This window comes from Bactrocera latifrons, unplaced genomic scaffold (genome assembly GCF_001853355.1).
Source record: "Bactrocera latifrons isolate USDA-ARS-PBARC rearing strain unplaced genomic scaffold, ASM185335v1 scaffold_218, whole genome shotgun sequence".
NCBI classification, from domain to species: domain Eukaryota; kingdom Metazoa; phylum Arthropoda; class Insecta; order Diptera; family Tephritidae; genus Bactrocera; species Bactrocera latifrons.
This window is the reverse complement of record NW_017535719.1, coordinates 515,664-524,120: the sequence shown is the minus strand read 5'-3', so window position 1 is coordinate 524,120 and position 8,457 is coordinate 515,664. Positions and strand designations below refer to the sequence as shown.

The 8,457-nt window shown below is 40.1% G+C and overlaps 1 protein-coding gene across 2 annotated transcripts in view; it reads left to right on the top strand.

The window, feature by feature from the left end:
- LOC108968481 (wiskott-Aldrich syndrome protein family member 3) overlaps nt 1-8,457 on the top strand; it is a 99,174-nt gene that overhangs the window by 5,971 nt on the left and 84,746 nt on the right. The gene's annotated exons all lie outside the window — the stretch shown is intronic.

Here is an 8,457-nt window from a genome sequence, read left to right as displayed (position 1 = left end):
AGTGCCCTGTGTAGATTGCGACGAGGAGGCGGAGTTTTTCACGGGGAGGTGAATTAGTTCTCTGAATATTGAGTGGTTGTATCCTCCTAGAAGCAGCTTTGCGTGGCGCATACTTGCTGCCTGTCGCCAGTGCCGTTCTCTCTCCACTCTTTCCTCCGTGCGGAGCAGCTCTTTAAGAGTGTGGGGTCCTACCGCTATGTATGGCTCCGGTCCCAACGTCTTTGAAGCTGCTGCAGTGCGGGACAGTTCGTCGGCCTTCTCATTCCCTTCTACTCCCTTGTGCCCTGGTACCCATATTAGGTGCACCCGGTTACACAAGGACAGGCGGTTTAGCCGTTCTACACATTCCTCGACTAGGAGCGATTTGGTCTCGTAGGATGAGATCGCCTTTAGTGCCGCTTGACTATCACTTAGAATAGCTATACGCTGGTTACGATAGTTGCGGCTGAGGTTGACTTCAGCACACTGACTGATGGCAAAAACTTCAGCCTGGAAGATACTTGGGAAGCTGCAGATAGGTATGGACAGCTTGGTACGCGGTGACACGATACCTGCCCCAATACCTTCCGGTGTTTTTGAGCCATCAGTGTACCACTGAAYGGTGCTGTCTTCCAGCAGCCTTTCCAGCGCGGAATCACTCCACACCGTCTTGCTGCCTAGAGTGAATTTGAAGCTCTTCTTAAAGTTTATTTTCTTAGTGGTGCTGTCCTTCGGGAGGACAGCTAGCGGTGTGCTCTCCGCTAGTTCGTCCATCTGTCTAGAGGACATTACCTTTCCTCTTCCACAACCTTCTTTCCGCTGTCTCCGGTGTCATGCCGTCCTGTAGGAATCTGAGGTACCACTTGAGAGTGGCTCCGCTCATTCCCGCTCTTCGTGGGTCGTCGTGACCTCCTATTCGTCCTGGCTCCGGGGTACATGGAATGTTCCCTCGTTGTCTTTTTCTTTTGTGCTCGCCCTTTGATTCCAYTCTCGTGAAACCACCCTCCTCTCCGCAGTCGATCCTGCTCGAAGGGGTTGTGGGGCTGGCTTCCGCGCGATTTGCTGTGGTCACGGTTGACACACTGCGCTGAGTGCCGCTGCAGGAGGGCACGTCGTCGTCGTCGCGTGCGTGCTCCTCAAAGAGTGCTCGCTCTTCCGGCGACAAGGCATCCAGGAAGCTGAACTTTCGTCTAGCTTCTGGGCCACTCCTGCTCGTTGTACTAGCGCTTCCGCCGCATTTAGCCGTCGTTGCTGTGGATGTCGTTGCTTTGGTCGTCGTCGTTGTTGTTGTTTGTAGTTGTTTTTGTTGTTGTTGTTTTTCCATCTTTTTCTTACGACCGTTTGGCTCTTAATATGAGCCTCCCGGTCTATTCTTATTAAGGGGAAATCAAAAGWCCGCTGCGCCAGAGCACCTTGACGCAGTAAGGCCAACCGTTACTTCCCAAGGCGGGCCGGTGTTGGGAAGGCTCCGTACGAATACAGCCGAATATACCTCCTGGCTGCAAATCATCCAATGGGCACGGGTCGCATAACACCCYGGATTAGGAGGTGGTAGCTCTGGGTCGCCGCGCACATGCAGCGTCTGCCAGCCCTCAGGAGAGATGCTATGATGCATCACCCCTGGGGGTTGGGAGATGCCGTGCTGTGCTGCGGTTTAAGCCCCTGCACCGCGACAAGGTGCCTACCTTATGTAAATCCATGTCATATGGATATTATTTGTTTTGTTCATATTTTTTGGTTCTTTTTTTTAAGTATGTAGATAAGTCTAATACCCGTCAAAAATAAAAATGTTTCCATACAAGAACTTGATTTTGATAAGTAGGTTTGTTTGGCACCTATGAGCAATAGCGGCCTGATTTAAATAATTGGTTATAAAATAATTCATTCCGTTCCCATGACAGTCGGGTCAGTAACCGGAGCGGACCAATGAAAGCAAAGGTGTGAAAGGTGGTTAAGCTGGCCGAAATTAAGTAAGGTAGAGGCCATAAAAAAGGAGATCCCACAATCTGCGCCAACTACCGTAGGACAAGCCTTAACATCGCGTATAAGGTTCTATCGAGCGAATTGTGTGAAAGATTAAAGCCCACCGTCAACAAACTGATTGGACCTTATCAGTGTGGCTTTAGACCTGTCAAATTAATAATCGACCAGATATCCACCATGCGCCAAATCTTTTAAAAGACCCGTGAATGGAGAATCGGCACACACTACCTTTTCGTTGATTTCAAAGCTGCTTCCGACAGCACGACAGAATAGGGAAGATCCTCTCCTAGCCGTTCGATACCAAACGAGGTTTCAGACAAGGCGACTCCCTATCGTGCGACTTCTTCAACCTGCTTCTGCAGAAATTGATATCAATGACCTTAACACCCGCGCCGTTAGTTCTGCTTTCTCCAGACTGGACAAGGACAGCGGCTACGTTGGCTAGGTTATGTTGTCCGAATGGACGAAAACACTCCAGCTCTGAAAGTGTTTGACGCTGTACCCGCCGGGGGGAAGCAGAGGAACAAGAAGGCCCCACTCCGTTGGAAGGACCAGGTGGAGAAAGACCTGGCTACACTTGGAATATCCGATTGTCGCCACGTAGCGAAAAGAAGAAACGACTGGCGCGCTGTTGTTAACTCGGCTATAATCGCGTAAGCGGTGACTACGTCAATAAAGAAGAAGAAGAATTCCCGTCCTACTATATGGTGCAGAGGCGCGCTGTTGTTAACTCGGCTATAATCGCGTAAGCGGTGACTACGTCAATAAAGAAGAAGAAGAATTCCCGTCCTACTATATGGTGCAGAGGCTTGGACGATGACAACAACTGATGAGTCGACGTTGCGAGTTTCCGAGAGAAAAGTTCTGCGAAAGATCTATGGTCCTTTGCGCGTTGGCCACGGCGTATATCGCATTCGAAGGAACGATAAGCTGTATGAGATATATGACGACATTGACATAGTTCAGCGAATTAAAAGACAGCGGCTACGTTGGCTAAGTCATGTTGGCCGAATGGACAAAAACACTCCAGCTCTGAAAGTATTTGACGCTATACCTGCCGGGGGAGGCAGAGGAAAACCTCCACTCCGTTGGAAGGACCAGGTGGAGAAGGACCTGGCTTCGCTTGTAATATCCAATTAGAGCCACGTAGCGAAAAAAAGAAACGACTGGCGCGCTGTTGTTAACTCAGCTCTAATCGCGTTAACGGTGTCTACGCCAGTAAAGAAGAAAAATACCAAGTTTTTGCTCAAATTTATCAATTTTAGGCACACAGACCATAGCAGTGTGTCGTTCTCTTATTTTTATTGGGATAGCTGAAATATTGGTGGATATATGCGGTACAAAGTCACCCGGAAGTTCGAAAATCTTTAAATTAAGTAGATGGTATAGTATTGTTTCGATTTAACCCATTTTTGACATCCCACCATACCATTATAAGGGATAGATTATCCTTTAATTTCAGTTACAATATCACACATTGACAAACATCTTCGATCAAAAGTCAACATAGGTACCAGAGTCAAAATATTCGGTACCTAGGGGCTCGCACACTTTTTATTGGAATTAATCAGTTTTTAGTCATAGGGTGGCATACACTAAAGAGATTATTCGTGTAAAGTTGTATCCTGTTATATTATTGTGTCTTGATTTGTGTACTAGAAACTGAACGAATCAATTGGAATATAAAATAGTGCTATATTGTTGTCCGATTTCATCAATATTCACAATATGACATAATAATGTAAAAAGAATGCTACAAAATTTAGTCGAAATCGGTCATAGATAGATATAGGATTTCACCAAAAAGTGGGCGGGACCACGCCCATCGTCCAATTTACATACCGGCTCCAATGAAGCTCTGTTGTACCATCTCGGTGGTAAAATTTAATGTCTCTGGTATATCTAGTTATGGATTTGTCGTGCTTTAAGTACTTTTTAACACTATCGTTATATGGGGAGTGAGTGGCGTTATCATCCGATTTCATCAATTTCCGCACAGGCAGTAGAAGTTCTAATAAGATATGTACCGGACAAATTTGGTTGTTTTAGCTTGAGTGGTTTAGGTGATATGTATATTAAACTTTTTAGAGGGCGGGACTACTCCCACTTTTTGAAATAATTTTGCCCACAGATGCTCCTTGCTTCTGCGATCCTCTGTACTAATTACAGCTTATCGTTATTTAGTGCTTGGTTATGGCACTTTATATGTTTTTGGTTAATGGCGATTTGTGGGCGTGGGCTAAGTAGAGCATAGCACTTCATCTTTGGCAAGTGCTACCGCTGTAGCTATTGACTTGACAAAACTCCTTGCAGAGCAGAGCACATATTTCTCCGTTGTTCTGCTCAGGCTCTGCTACGGCTAATGTCAAGGTGAGAGCGGTAGCAATAGCATAACAATAATTCCATAAAATTCGGTGCTACGGAGTAGTTAATGAAAACCTTGATCCATTTTGAAAAATCATTTCTGCTTGAGAAAAGTGAAAGCAGGATTGGTACTATCACTAAATTTTTAGAAAAATAACGTCGCGTTAACGTATGTGAAATAATTCTTTCCAACTACCAGGATATCATGATACGTGCTATTACTGGTGATGTGCTTTGGATCTATGCTTACTGAATATCGTGGTAAAAGTGAGCCGAAGCTGAAAAAATCACGGCAAAGCTTGATTCTTTGGGAGTTTTTCGTAAAATTTTTAGCAAATATAGTGCCGTAAGCACGGTGCACGGCTCTTAGCACTACAAAATTTTACATTTCAATACAGATTATTATTATTATTTTGACTAGAGTAGAATGCATTTCAATAGCAAACTTTTTTAATGAGGTACAAACAAATTTAATCATATTCTGAAGTCCTGAACCAATTTCGAAACCAATAAGAAGCTAGTTTTTACTCAAATTTTTATTCTTCCACTCCAATAAGTGAACCCCCATAGGCGGAAAAAATTGTAAACCCTACAATGTCCTGTTTTGGGAGTTTTCACTGCGTATATCTTATTGATTTTCTTAGGTCTCCCTTAAGTTCTGTTATTTTTATATAAGCATTATAATATATTAAATGAGAGATGTACGAAATTTTAACCGAAATGGTCACTTTTTGTTTTCAAACTCTCATATGATTCAGCCATTGACGCACATTTGACGGCCATTAATCTGCCGCTATGAAACCAGGAATATTGCTGTTTAGTCACTGCTTTCTGTCTTGTGTGCAGAATCTTCCTGGAAGATTCAATGCTATCCATCAAAATGATTATTGCTCAACTACTTTACCACGCATTCTAAAACATCCTACTGATACACTTTCGTCCTAGCTTTAAACCCAGTTTAATCTTTACTGGTGACCTCAGTGGTGAAGAATTTACTGGGTGTCACTGAAGTAATTGCCTGTATCTGTTAAGCCTAATTTTTATCAAGAGCGCGTTGTGAGAAAATTATCAGTTGATTCATGGTAGGCTTTCATGCGGAGATCATCTCGATAAGTTGATTTGATCGGTATATCTATTTCTTTGAACATTATTTTGTTTTCTAAGGGGATTTCTGCGGATCCGTTCGTTGAATTTAGAAACAAAATTTAATGTTGGCTCTTTCTCCGAAGCTCATTTTCGCATCGATAACACAAACATACTGACGCTTAGAACGCAATCATTTTATTTTCGATCGATGAAATGTGATGATGATGATGATTCTCACTGCAAAATCAATAAAGATAGCAGATTCTAACGCAAGTATATAAGATAAAGTTAAGTAGATATGGATACTATTAGCGCAAATACGAATGCACTTAAATTCTATGAAGTCTGCATGCGGAACATCGACTTCTTCAGATGGAATTGCAAAATGAACAGCAAACAGACATCACATCTTTTTCTGTTCAGCTGGTCATATCTAAAGATTTCGAACGCGTTGTTGAATATTTCATTATCAAAAAGGTGAGGCTTTGGCTAAGTTTCTGAGAAAGCAATGATTTTAAAGTTACAATGAATGCTATTTAAATACAAATCAGTAAGTTTTGTATTAAGCCCTCTAAAATTTTGATAATAAATAATCAGCGAATTATTGATAACACTAGTTTACACCAAAAATGTTTCATGAACGCCACTATCAAATTTGTATGTGGAATCGCTCGCTCATTTCGAAAATCGAATAAATTTTTTTTTATGGATACGTTTTTGAGATATTTGCAATTTACCGTTATTCGACCAAAAAAAAAAAGGTRTCTTCATTTAATCATGTATATCTCACTGACCAGTTGAGCAATCTTACTGCAAATTATAGAAAATAAAAGTGAATGAAATTTCCTAAAAATATTGTCTACTCCATTTTTCCATAGGCCTTATAATTTCCAAGAAATTGATTAATCACTTCGTGTTTTTAAATTCTTTTATGAAAAAATTTAAAAAAAAAAAATAAACTTTGGCAAGGAAAAAATTTTGAAACAAAAGATATTTTTTAAGTTTTTATTTTATTTTATACGAAGTCCTGTTTCTTTATAAAAAACTAAGTTACCAACGAACAAAATCCATGGATAAATAGGAAAGTTGTACATGATCAAATAAATATATCCAAGTCGCGCAAAGTCAATGTATACGTATATGCGTATGTAGTGTGTAAAGTAGGGGTGGAATTGTTTTCGAATATAACAATGCTATTCGTTAAAAAAAAAATCAAATAATACTTTTAGAATAGTAATACTCAAATACTGTTGTAGTAGGTAGTTTGCATCGAAAGCAAGAGGTGTCAGGTTCGAAACCCCTGAAGTCATATTAATTTGCTTAACATGTGTGTAGGTATACAGGCAAATTTTCGAAGGGTAATTAGTTGCGGAAAATTCCTAATGTAAATAAATTTAATTCTAACATGCATACCTACATGCACACACACATATCTTGGTAAATTCATTAATTTTTTTAAGGCCAACATCAACAGCATGTAGTATTTTCTTTTCCCGGCTCGTTAATATGAAGGAACTTTTTTGTTTACCTAGGTTTTGCCTTTTTTATTTTCTCGCGATCAAGCTATATATAAGGATAAATGCCCCTTGAAAGTTCATAATATCTGTAAGGCTCTCCGGTTCCAGTTTATAATTACAATATAAGAAACCGTGAGCTATTTTTAAAAATAAAATGAATAAACGTACGCGAGAATTTGAGTGTACCAAGGATCCGGATATGTTCTGTTATATATGCGGTGAATATACTCTTGTACGGCATCGGAGGCAGTTTAGAGAYTCGATCCAATCTATATATTCAAAATATTGGTATTGAGCCTAAAAATATTGATAAACCGAATATTTTGTGTTCCTTGTGTCGAATAATACTGGTTCAATGGGAATCAGGATCAAAGTACGTATTAAAATTGTGAAACTATGCTTCTTTTTATTTGATAGTAATTTTTTTCTTTTTCAGGCGGTACATGAAATTTTATGTACCAATGATATGGCGAGAACCTACATGTCACTCAGAAGATTGTTATATTTGTATGACAAAAGTACTTGGCTTTGGAAAATCAAGAAAAGTGATTTACGCTAACGTACCTACCGTGTCATTGCCAGCTCCACATTCAGCTGAAATTCCGTATCCAGTTTCGTTGTCAACAGCAGTATCTGAAAGATCATCTGAATATGGGAAAACAAGTTGTAATGAATTTTGAATGGAAAACGAGAGAAACGCTCTATCACAAGCGCAACTAAACGATTGGATTAGAGATTTGTAATTATCTGTGGAAAAAATGAGCTACATGCCTCTCGTATGCAACAATTTCAATTCGTGTCACCCCATGTTAAGGTGACATATTATAGAAATCGTCACGAACCATTTGCCAAACACTATACGAAGGAAGACAATATATGCTATTGGAAAGACATTCCAGGATTAATCAAAGAGTTTGGTCAATAGACAGCAATAAACTGAGCTTGAAGGCCGAATTACTGCATAATGGCAACAAAAAGCCCTCGATCCCGATCRCGCATGCAGTAAACACGAAGGAAACATACGAGGTAATGGAGAAATTGTTAAAATTAATCAAATATGAAGAGCATGATTGGAAAATATGTGCCGATCTTAAAGTCGTTGCACATCAAGTTCGGCCTCATTAAAAATTTTGTTAAGGCGTTGGATAAAGAAGGCAAAACATTCAATTATTTGCAAAATTTTTTCCCAAATATTTCCCAGGGTATATTTGTTGGGCCCCAAATAAAAAAGTTGATAAATAATGACCAATTCAAAGGACTATTGTCACCAGTTGAGGCAGCAGCGTGGGATTCCTTCGAAATGGTCGTTTCTTCTTTTCTCGGTACAAAAGTCCAAACTACGAGAAGATAGTTGTCGACTTAATAAAAAATTATGCAGAAATGGGTGATTCTTCAAAACTTATTTAATTGAATTATATAAAATCTTATAATTGACTTATTTACATTTTCTTTTTTCTCCAGGCGTAAATATGTCTTTAAAAATTCATTTTCTGCATTCCCATTTAAGTTTTTTTCCGGCAAATCTCGG